Here is a 12498-nt window from a genome sequence, read left to right as displayed (position 1 = left end):
CATGTTTTTTCTTCTGCAGTCTGGGGGGGTTCCAGTACATTGCCCATTAGAAGGTGGTGGTGAGCTGCCTTCTTGAACCACTGGTGAAGGTGCTCCCACAGGACCGTTGGGGAGGGAGTTCCAGGGTTTAGATCCAGCAATGATGAAGGAAAGGTGATGTATTTCAGCATTCTACTCTACTCCCTATACACACATGACTGCGTGGCCAGATTCTGCTCTAACTCCATCTACAAGTTTGCAGATGATACCACCGTTGTAGGCCGTATCTCAAATAACAATGTCGGAATACAGGAAGGAGATAGAGAGCTTAGTGATGTGGTGTCATGACAACAACCTTTCCCTCAGTGTCAGCAAAACAAAAGAGCTGGTCATTGACTTCCTGAAAGGGGGCGGTGTACATGCACCTGTCTACGTCAATGGTACTGAGGTCGAGAGGGTTGAGAGCTTCAAGTTCCAAGGAGTGAACATCACCAATAGCCTGTCCTGGTCCAACCATGTAGACGCCATGGCCAAGAAAGCTCACCAGTGCCTCCTCTTCCTCAGGAGGCTAAAGAAATTTGGCATGTCCCCTTTGACACTCACCAACTTTTATCAATGCACCATAGAAAGCATCCTATCTGGATGCATCATGGCTTGGTATGGCAACTGCTCTGCCCGGGGCCGCAGGAAACAGTAGAGAGTTGTGGATACAGCCCAGCACATCACGGAAACCAGTCTCCCCTCCATGGACCCTGTCTATACCTCTCGCTGCCTTGGTGAAGCAGCCAGCATAATCAAAGACCCCACCTACCCAGGTCATTCTCTCTTCTCTCCTCTCCCAGCAGGCAGAAGATACAGGAAGCTGAGGGCACGTACCACCAGGCTCAAGGACAGCTGTTATCCCACTGTTACAAGACTATTGAATGGTTTCCTTATACAATGAGATGGACTCTGACCTCACAATCTACCTTGTTATGACCTTGCACCTTATTGTCTACCTGCACTGCACTTCCCTGTAGCTGTGACATTTTACTCTGTATTCTGTTATTGTTTTTACCTGTACTACCTCAATACACTGTGAAATGAATTGATCTGTACAAACGGTTTGCAAGACAAGTTTTTCACTGTACCTCGGTACAAGTGACAATAATAAACCAATACCAATACCAATATTTCCAAATCAAGATGGTGCATAACCAGAAAGGAAACCTGCAGGGGGTGGTATTAGGGAGATGCAGCTTGGAAGCAGGATCCTTGCTGTGACCATCAACCACTAATCCGACATTAATCCCATTCTCCCCACATTCTATCAACTTCCCCCAGTTTCTACCACTCACCTATACCCCAGGGATAATTTACAATGGGCAATTAACCTCCCAACCCACACGTCTTTGGGATGTGGGAGGGAACCAGAGCAACTGGAGGAAACCCAAGCGGTCACAGGGGGAGCATGCAACCTCTACACAGACAGCATCTGAGGTCGGGATTGAACCCAGGTCTCTGGCGCTGTGAGGCAGTGGCCCTACCAGCTGCACCGCTGTGCATGTTCCCATGTTCCTGCTGCTCTTGCCTGTCTCGGTGGTAGAAGTCGCAAGTTTGAGAAATACTGTCGGACTGTCCTGGATGAGCAACCGCAATGCATCAGAGAGGTGGTGCAACCACAGGGCACAGTGGCTGTGGTGCTAAACCACATGCATGGGGGAATATGGGGGTGAGTACAGAGAATGAAAGGATATAGACATTGTGTAGACAGAAGGGATCCGTTTAGTTAGGCGTTTAATTACTAGTTTAATTAGTTCAGCTCAACATCGTGGGCTGAAGGGCCTGTTCCTTTGTTGTACTGTTCTATGTTCTGTGTTCAAGTTGAAGCCTGTAGCCTGTAGTCTGAAGTGTGAGAAGGAGCGAACACCAATAATGGCTTTCCGTCCCACACCACCCATCCATCCAATTGGTCAAGCACCGACCATCCTACATCACTGGCACCGGCAGACACTGCATGCCGAATTCATTAACACTCACTGCTAGGTCAGAAGGTTTCTCCTCACAGACGTAAGTGGTTGTTGAACTCACATTGAGAGCCTCTTAAATGCTGCAGGTCCATGTGAAGCCCGTTGGTTTATTAATCAATTATTAATTGGTTTATTATTGTCACATGTACTAAGGTGCAGTGAAAAACTTTGTTTTGCATGCCATCTATACAGATCATTCTGAACATCAGTACATTGTGGTAGCATAAGGGAAAAGCAATAGCAGTTACAGAGAAAGTACCAGAGGTCCGTTCGAGTCCTATAACAGTGGAATAGAAGCTGTCCTTGAGCCTGGTGGTATGTGTTTTCTAGACTTTGTATCTTCTGCCTGATAAGGGCGGCAGCGGGGGGTGGGGGGGGGGAGAACAGAGAATGCCTAGCGTGGGAGGGGTCTTTGATTATATTGGCTACTTTCCCGAGGTAGCTGGAGGTGTAGACGGAGTCAATGGAGGGGAGGCTGGTTTTCGTGATGGACTGGGTTGTGTTCACTACTTTCTGAAGTTTCTTGTGGTCTTGGACGGAGCCTGTTGGCAGGAAAACATAAGAAATAGAAAGCATCGAGCATAGAAGTTGGGACATGCTGCAACTGTACAAGACGTTGGTGAGACTGCACTTGGAATACTGTGTACAGTTTTGGTTACTCTGTTATAGGAAAGACATCATTAAGCTGGAAAGAGTGCAGAGAAGATTTATGAGAATGTAACCAGCACTCAAGGGCCTGAGTTATCGGGAGAGGTTGGGCAGGCTAGGATTTTATTCCTTGGAGCATAGGAGACTTTGAGGTGTATAAAATCATGAGGGGCATAGATAGGGTGAATGCGCACAAGATTGGGGAAACAAAAACTAGAGGACATAGGTTTAATGTGAGAGATGAAAGTTTCAAAAGGGACCTGAGGGGCAACTGCTTTGCACAGAGGGTGGTGAGTATATGGAACGAGCTGCCAGAGGAAGTGGTTGAGGCAGGTACAACAACAACTTTAAAAAGACAGTTGGACAGGTACATGCATAGGAAAGGTTTAGAGGGATATGGGCCAAATGTGGCTAGCTTAGATGGGCACCTTGGTTGCCGTGGACCGGTTGGGGAAGGGCCTATTTCCCTACTGTATGACTGTGACTCTCAATAGCAGCTGGGGTAGGCCACTTGTCCCCTTGTGTCTGCTCCACCATTCAATGAGATCTGGGCGGATCTTTTACCTCACCACCACTTTCTTGCATTGTCCACACCTTTTGAGTCCCTTATTATCCAAAGATCTATGAAGTATTTTCTTGTACCGATCAATATTCTCATACATGCTCAGTGATCAAATCTGTACCGGTCACTTGAGCAGAGAATTTCAAAGATTCACTACACTCTGGGTGAAGAAATCCCATCTCCTGAGTGACCAACCTCTTATATTGAGGCTGTGATGTCTGGTCCTAGACTCACAGCCAAAGATAACATCATCCGTGCATCTACCTTGTCAAACCTGATAGAAAGTTCAATGAAATCACCTGTCATTTTTCTAAATTCCAGAGAAGATGGGCCCAGTCTGCTTAAGTTCTCCTCAAAGGACAAATTCCCTAACCCAGGAACCATTAGCCGGGGCATAGAATATAAGCAGAAAGATTATGTTACAACTTTATAAAACGTGAATGATAGAGAGATGGGGGGCCATATGGGAGGGAAGGGTTAGATAGATCTTAGAGCAGGATAAAATGTCAGCACGACATTGTGGACCGAAGGGCCTGTACTGTGCTAAGTGTTCTATGTTCTATGTTCTATTGGCTTGGCTGCAGCTGGAGTACTGAAGCATGTCTCTATCTCCACAGTTAGTTATAGTTGTACAGCATAGAAAAAGGCCCTTTGGGTCGATGACCTTTCTGGTGACAAGATGTGTGCAGTTGGGGTTGTAGGCTGTACATGCTAAACACTGTCCCCATCTACACTAACCCCATTTACCAGCACTTGATCCATATTGTACTGTGCCTTAGCCATTCAAGTGCCCGTCCAGATGCTTCTTAAAGGATACTGCCTAAGCTGCTGAATATTTATCCTGACGAATTTTCTCACACAAGGTCTGACCTGATCCAAACTAACCAATGGTGTTAAATACACAATCCCAAACATGTGATTGACAGTGGCTTTCATTACCTTTGAACATTTATAAGATAAGATAGATAAGATATCTTTATTAGTCACATGTACATCAAAACACACAGTGAAATGCATCTTTTGTGTCGAGTGTTCTGGGGGCAGCCTGCATGTGTTGCCACACTTCCAGTGCCAACATAGCATGCCCACAACTTCCTAACCCGTACGTCTTTGGAATGTGGGAGGAAACCAGAGCACCCGGAGGAAACCCATGCAGACATGGGCAGAATGTGCAGACTCCTTACAGACAGCGGCCAGAATTGAACCCGGGTCACTGGAACTGTAATAGCGTTATGCTAACTGCTACACCACCGTGTTATACGAGTCATAGAGCTATACAGCCCAATATATCTATGCTGGGCAAAGTGTCTTCCTGAGCTAATCCCATTTGCCTACATTTGACCCATATCCCTCTAAAACTTTCCTATCCATTTACCTGTTCGAATGTGGGTAATCAGTATTAGAGATGGAAAGATGGGTTATTCAACCACTTGGGGAGGTGGAGAGGACTTTATTTATCCAGCACTGTGCCTGTCTGGTCTGACCTCATCTGAACTCCTGATGTATTGATTGTTTTGTCAGCGTTGGGTCAGGCAGCTGGGATCTACAGCAGTCTGAAGAGCCATACTCATAGAGTTAAACAGCATAGGAACAGGCCCTTCAGCTCAATTTCCTTATGACCCAGGAGGCAGCGAGAAGTCATATTTCCTTATGACTTCTCGCTGCCTCAGTAAAGCAGCCAACAAAATCAAAGAGCCCACCCACCCCAGACATTCTCTCTTCTCCCTCCTCCCATCGGGCAGAAGATACAAAAGCCTGAAAGCACGTACCACCAGGCTCAAGGACAGCTTCTATCCTGCTGTTATAAGACTATTGAACAGTTCCCTAGTACAATAAGATGGACTCTTGACCTCACAACCTACCTCTTTATGCCCTTGTCTACCTGCACTGTACTTTCTCTGTGACTATAACATTTTATTCTGAATTCTATATTGTTTTACCTTGTACTACCTCAAAGCACTGTGTAATGAATTGATCTGTATGAACCAGAGAAACAAAGCACTGCAGATGCTGGAATCTAGATGAAAAACACGACGATGCTGGAGGAACTCAGCAGGCCAGGCAGCATCCGTGGAGAAAAGCAGGCGGTCAACGTTTCGGGTCAGGACCCTTCTTCAGGACTGAAGATAGGAAAAGGGGGAAGCCCAGTATATAGGAGGGAAAAGCAGAGCAGTGAGAGGTGGACAAAAGAGGGGAGGCGGGGTGGGCACAGGGTGGTGATAGCTAAATGCAGGTGAGAGATAGTGATGGGCAGGTGCGGGGGGGGGGGGGGGAAGGAGGGGAGAGCAGATCACCGGGGGGTGGGTCAAAGGCATGGAGGAAAAAAGTGGGGTAGAAAAAAAGAGAGAGAGGCTAGGAAAGGGAAGAAGCATGGTGGAGGGGGGTATAGGGAAAGGGTGTGGAGGTTACTTAAGGTGGGAGAATTCAATGTTCATGCCTCCCATTTTAAGTAATAGCCACACCCCTTCCCCAACACCTCCCTCCACCATGCTTCTTCTCTCCTTCCCTTTACTAGCATCTCTCTCTTTTTCCTACCCCTTTTTTCCCCTCTCTCTCCTCACCTTTGACCCATCCCCCGGTGGATCTGCCCTCCCCTCCTCCTCCCCCGCGCCTGCCCATCACTACCTCTCACCTGCATCTACCTGTCACCACCCTGTGCCCAGCCCGCCTCCCCTGTTTGTCCACCTATCACTGCTCTGCTTTTCCCTCCTATATATCGGGCTTCCCTTTTTCCTCCAGCATCACTGTGTTTTTGATCTGTACGAACGGTATGCAAGACAAGTTTTTCCACTGTACCTCGGTACGTGTGACAATATTAAACCAATTTACCAGTTTTTAAGGAGGATACTCAACCGAGCAAGTCTTTCAGCCTCAGGATGTCCCAAAGTGCCTCCCAGCCAGCCAATGAAACATTTTTGTCCTGTGGCCCTGGTTGTAATACAGGAGACCAGGTAGCTAATCTGTGCACAGCAAGCTCCCACAGGCTGCAATGTGATAGTAACCCGCCTGGTTGAAAAGTGAGGTGGACGGTGGGAAAAATTTGGTCAGAGCACTGGGGTTAACCTGAAAAGCAAAAAACGTGCAGATGCTGCAAACTTGAAATTTAAACAAAATACAAGAAAATGTCACAAATACTCAGCAGGTCAGTCAGCATCTGTGGAGTGGAAAATGAAAGAGTTAAAGTTTCAGCTCAATGACCTTTCAAATGAAAGGCTATCAACCTGAAGCACTAACACTGTTTGTCTCTCCAGAAGAGCTGCCTGATCTGCTGAGTATTTGCAGCATTTTCTGCTTGTGTTACTGAGAATGACTTGGATTTGTCCCTTGGGATCCGTTACATCCACCTGAAAGGTTGGACACATGAGGAATTCCAGGCACACAACCTCCCACTGATCTGATGCTGAGGACTTGGACTGTTTCAAATCATGATGCTTGATCCCCAGAGATGGATTCCTGGCTTTGCCCTGGTGCTGAGGGAGTGTTGCCAGGCATTGGGATATATCCATCCAACAGCTGACCCCACAGTCTTGGCCTGTATTCAGCATGGTAACCAGAGCTGGATAGAGCAGCATGGTGATGTCTCATGGGAACCAAAGCCTGTGGCTCGTGACAGGGCAAGTGGGGTCTTGGAAGACAAGATGGGGCTTGTTTCATTCTGTGGTTCTCCCCAAACAGGGTGGCACATAGAGCGTTCACCAATAAAGCAGCCAAATGTGTCATGGTCTTAAAATAAACACAAAGAACAGAGCCTTTAGTCAATCTATTCTTACCTCCTCCTGTCAGCTTTCAAACTCCTGAGTGAAAACCAATACACTGTGGGAAGCCGTGACCTCGCTTTCATTCAGAGGTTTGTGGGAACTAGCCAACCAGGGACTTCACCCCTAAAGAGGCAGACTCTAACGTACTGAGCATGGCTGGAATACACAACAAGGGCTTCATGATCTTTGTTGGCAGGAGCGGCACCTCAGTATTGGTGTTCGTTTATTATTGTCACTTGTACCGAGGTGCAGTGAAAAACGTACATAGAACATAGAACACTACAGCACAATACAGGACGTTTATCCCACAATGTTGTGCCGACATTTCATCCTGCTCTAAGATCTATCTAGCCCTTCCCTCCCACATAGCCCCCTATTTTTTCTAGCATTCACGTGGCTATCAAAGAGTCTCTTAAATGTCCCTAATGTATCTGCCCCCACAACCTCTGCAGGCAGTGCGTTCCACGCACCCACCATTCTCTGTGTAAAATACTTACTCCTGACATCCCCCTTATACCTTCCTCCAATCACCTTAAAATTATGCCCCCTTGTGTTAGCCATTGTCGCCCTGGAAAAAGTCTCTGACTGTCCACTCAATCTATGCCTCTTATCATCTTGTACACCTCTGTCAAGTCACCTCTCATCCTCCTTCTCAGCAAAGAGAAAAGCCCTAGCTCCCTCAACCTATCCTCATAAGACATGCTCTCCAATCCAGGCAACATCCTGGTAAATCTCCTCTGCACCCTCTCTAAAGCTTCTACATCCTTCCTGTAATGAGGTGACCAGAACTGAACACAATACTCCAACTGTGGTTCTATAGAGCTGCAACATCACTTCATGGCTCTTGAACTCAATACCCTGACTAATGAAGGCCAACGCTCCATACGCCTTCTTAACAACCCTATCGACCTGCATGGCAACCTTGAGGGATCTATGGACGTGGACCCCAAGATCCCTTTGTTCCTCCACACTGCTAAGAGTGTCTTGCATACTGATCAATTCATTAACACCCGGAATGATAGTCACTCACTTATTGAAGGGACAATACCATTTTTGTTGGAAATTCAGATGAGCAAAGCCATCACTTGTCATTACAGTCATGAAGAGAAGATGATATGAAAGGCTTTCATCTGCTGGAAAAAAGATTAGCAGCCAGTGTCACATCGTTATAATTGCTCACAGATAATTTCTGCCCACATTGACAGCTGGTGCCATACTCTCTTATAACGATCACCTCCCTCTTTGCATTTTGGTCAGTTAAACTAGGGCAGGTGTATAGTAGAACAGAGAGACCTAGGGGTACAGAGGAGGATGTTGTTGGGACTCAGGGGACTGAGTTATGGAGAGAGGTTGAGCAGGTTGGGATTTTACTCATTGGAGCGTTGGAGAATGAGGCGTGACCTTACAGAGTTGTACAAAATCACAAGGGGCACAGATAAGGTGAACGTGCACAGTCTTTTTCCCAGGGTTGGGGAATCAAGAATTAGAGGTCATAGATTAAAGGTGAGAGGGGGGAGATTTAATGGGAACCTGAGGGGCAACTTTTTCACCCAGCGGGTAATCAGTATATGAAACGAGCTGCCAGAGGAAGTGGTTGAGGCAGGTACATTAACAACATTTAAAAGGCATTTGGACGGGTACATGGATGGGAAAAGTTTAGGGAATATGGGCCAAACGCAGGCAAATGGGACTAGCTTAGATGGGCATCTTGGTCAGCATGGACCAGTTGTGCTGAAGGGCCTGTTTCCATGATCTACGTCTCTATGACTCTACAGCTACATACAGTAGTTCCATGAAAGTGGCAACAAAGATAGACAGGGTGGTGGAGAAGACATTTGGCATGCTTGCCTTCATCGGTCAGAGCATGAGCTGAGACATCATGTTACAAAGGTACAAGTCGATGGTGAGACTGCACTTGGAGTATTGTGTGAAGTTTTAGTTGACCAGTTATAGGATGGATGTCAATAAGCTGGATAGTGTGCAGAAAGGATTCATGAAGATGTTACCAGAGGACTTGAGTCTTGAGAGGCTGAATAGGCTGGGATTTATTTCCCTGAAGTGTAGGTGGTTGAGGGTTGATCTTATTGAGGTATATAAAATCATGAGAGACATAGATAAGGTGAATGCACACAATCTTTTTCCTAGGATATGGAGCTAAAACTAGAGACCATAGATTTAAGATGAGAGTGGAAAAATTTAAAATGGATCTGAGGGGCAACATTTACATACAGAGGGTGGTGGGTGCATGGAATGAACTGCCAGAGGAAGTGGTAGAGGTGGTACGATACACTGTTTAGAAGACATTTGGACAGGTATGTGGATAGGAAAAAAGTGAGAGGGATATGTGTCAAACAGGCAGATGGGACTAGCTCAGGCACCTTGGTTGGCATGGACGAGTTGGGCTGAAGGGCCTGTTTCTGTGCTGTGTAATTCTAAGGGTCTTTTTTCACTTTACATTGAATCATATAAGATTCTGAGAAAAACTGACAATAAATTATAGTCATGTAACACAGAAACAGGCCCTTTGGCCTTTTGTGCCAACCAACACAATCCAGTTACATTCATCTGATTTTTTTTGTTTATTCTCTACACATTCCCCATCAACTAACTCCTAACCCCGACACCTCAGAACCATAGAACGATAGAACAATACGGCACAATACAGGCCCTTCGGCCCACCATGTTGTGCCGCCCTTCAAACCACACCTGTGACTATCTAACCCCTTCCTCCCACATATCCCTCTATCTTAAATTTCTCCATATGCTTATCTAACAATCTTTTGAACTTGTCCAATGTATCAGCCTCCATCACCACCCCAGGCAGCGCATTCCATGCACCAACCACTCTTTGGGTGAAAAACCTCCCTCTGACATCACCCTTGAACTTCCCACCCATTACCTTAAAGCCATGTCCTCTTGTTTTGAGAGGATCCTACCACTTACCCACGCACCAAGAGGCAACGCACAGCAGCTAATTAAAGTGCTTCACTGCTCCATGGTCAATGTTCTCTGAAGGTTTGTACTTGCAGGGGAAGGCATGTAGTTTGAAGTGATGAAATCTGTTAAGCTGATTGAGCAAGAAACACATCTTTGGTTGTTGAGGTATGTTTCAAAGGAAGGTGTTTATTCAAGGATCTGGCTGTAACTAGGTTGGCCAAGCATCCTGAATTTTCATTCTGGATGAACTGCTGCAGCCCATGCACTGGAGCAATTCATCGTAAAGATGAAGAACCAATGAGTTTAGCTTTGAAGGTGGTTAAGTCACCAGGACCAGACAATGTACAGCCCAGGAAATTACAAGGAAGAAAGGGAGAGAATTGTGGAGTCTCTGACTACAACTTATTGATCCTCCCAAGAGAAGATGAGCAGGTTGAGACTTTATTCATTGGAGTGAGGAGACCGAGGGGTGATCTTATAGAGGTGCATAAAATCATGAGGGGCTTAGAAAGGGTGAATGCGCGCAGTCTTTTCCCTCTGGTTGGGGCACCAAGTACTGGAGGGCATAGGTTGAAGATGAGAGGGGAGAGATTTAATAGGGACCTGAGGGGAAACTTTTTCACCCGGGGGTGGTCATTAAATGGAATGAGCTTTATTACTCTCTGACTCCAGGAGAGGAGCCAGAGGAGTGGAGTACTGCTGATGTTGTACCACTGATTAAAAAAAATTCAAGTAATTATGGGGCAGTTAGTTTAACTTTAGAGGCAGGCAAGTTATTAGAATCTATCCCAAGGAACAGTATAAACTTTCATTTTGAGAGACACAAATTATTCAGGGACAGTCAGCATGGGTGTGTTAAGGGAAGGATGTGCCCAACTAACAATTTGACCTTTGGAGGAGGTTCTGTGAGGTTAGTGCATTAGATGTAGTCTCTGTAGATTCCAGCAAAGCTTTTAACAAGGTCCCACATGGCAAGATGATCAAAAGCCCATGAGATCCAAGGAACAGTGACAAATTGGATCCAGAACTGGCAGCAAGCAGAGGGAGTTCATGGACAAGTTGGACAGAACTCGGTACTTGGCACCTTGCTTGTAACGATTTTTAATGACTTAGATGCATGTAAAGATGTTTGCAGTTGTTACAAAAATTGTCTTTGACACTGAGAAGCTATGAATCCTATGACTAATGAACTCACCTGCAAAACTTAAATGAACACAAGCAATATATTCATGCATGAAGGATACCTGAGTGTAGGTGTGACCAGAGGTTCTGCTCATTGACTGGCAACCAACCATTGTTGACTGATTGTCCCTGTCCGCAGTGGCTTTTATATCCCTTATGTCCCTTGCTCGGTGTTTGTTTCAAGCCCTCAGTCACATTTCAGACATCCAACCCCTGTAATTCCATCCAACGCTAGAACCCAGTCCAACACCCATCTCATCCCCTCTGTCCCAATGTGTATCTGAGCCCTGATGGACCTTCCTTGATGTTGCCTCTTCTCTCAGATATGACCACACCTCCAGCTTTTCACGGAGAGTCCTGGCCCACGCATAGAACCACGAGGTCTGTGATTCCATAGTTCTATGAAATTCCATCTAACATAGTTCTGCCCACCTAACCAGCTGTAGATTAACAACCTCACTATCAACAATACCACCCATCTTTGTGTCATCTACAAACCTAGACAGTGTGGTGAAGAAGACTTTTGACACACTGGCCTTCATCAGTCAGGGCACTGAGTACAAAAGCTGGGATGTTATGTTGCAGTTATACAAGACATTGGTGAGGCTGCTCTTGGCACATTGTGTTCAGTTTTGGTCACCCTGCTATAGGAAAGATGCCATTAAACTGGAAAGAGAGCAGAGCAGATTTACGAGGATGTTGCCAGGACTTGAGGGACTGAGCTATGGCAAGAGGTTGAGCAGGTTGTGACCTCCTTTTTAATGGGAATTTGTTCTGGAGTTTCACAGTCTCCCTCTTTAAATTTTCCAGCTACACTGTTCCTTCTGCTTAGTGAATACAGTGATGCAATTTATAATGTGACTAAATGAACTACTGAAGAAGTTTTTGAGACGGATCATTGAGATTAGTTGGTGAAATATTACAAGAAATACAGGAATGGCAAACAGGTGCCAGATTTGAACTGGAGTGAGCTCTACAACCTCCCATTCCTCTTGGACAAATATCAGCCGGCTCATAGAATACGTAATCGTCAAAAGGGTGAGTTAGCATTTGAGCCGAATGCTAATCTCACCCAAGATCCAAAGGGATCTTGTTTATTTTGTTGTTTAGGGATGACAGACAAAGAATTTATTGCACAATCTGAACTACCTTTTGAAATAAGCGGCCTGTTGGTAATTAAGAAGGAAGTAAAGAGTCAAATATATTGGTGGGAGAGGTCTGGAGTCACATATAACATTTGGGTAAAGATGGAGATTTTCTTCACTTTAAGGGCATCAGGAAACTAAATGGGTCTTTATGATAATCTCACAGTTACATGGTTTACATATGGTAACATCTTTATCATGCAAAATATTTTAATTAGCTGAATTTAAATTCCCCATCACTTGTGGTGAATCCTTATCCATGGATCACTAGTCTAGAC

This window comes from Pristis pectinata, chromosome 5, assembly GCF_009764475.1.
Source record: "Pristis pectinata isolate sPriPec2 chromosome 5, sPriPec2.1.pri, whole genome shotgun sequence".
Taxonomy (NCBI): Eukaryota; Metazoa; Chordata; class Chondrichthyes; order Rhinopristiformes; family Pristidae; genus Pristis; species Pristis pectinata.
The sequence above is the reverse complement of the archived record's forward strand: the minus strand, read 5'-3'. Positions refer to the sequence as shown.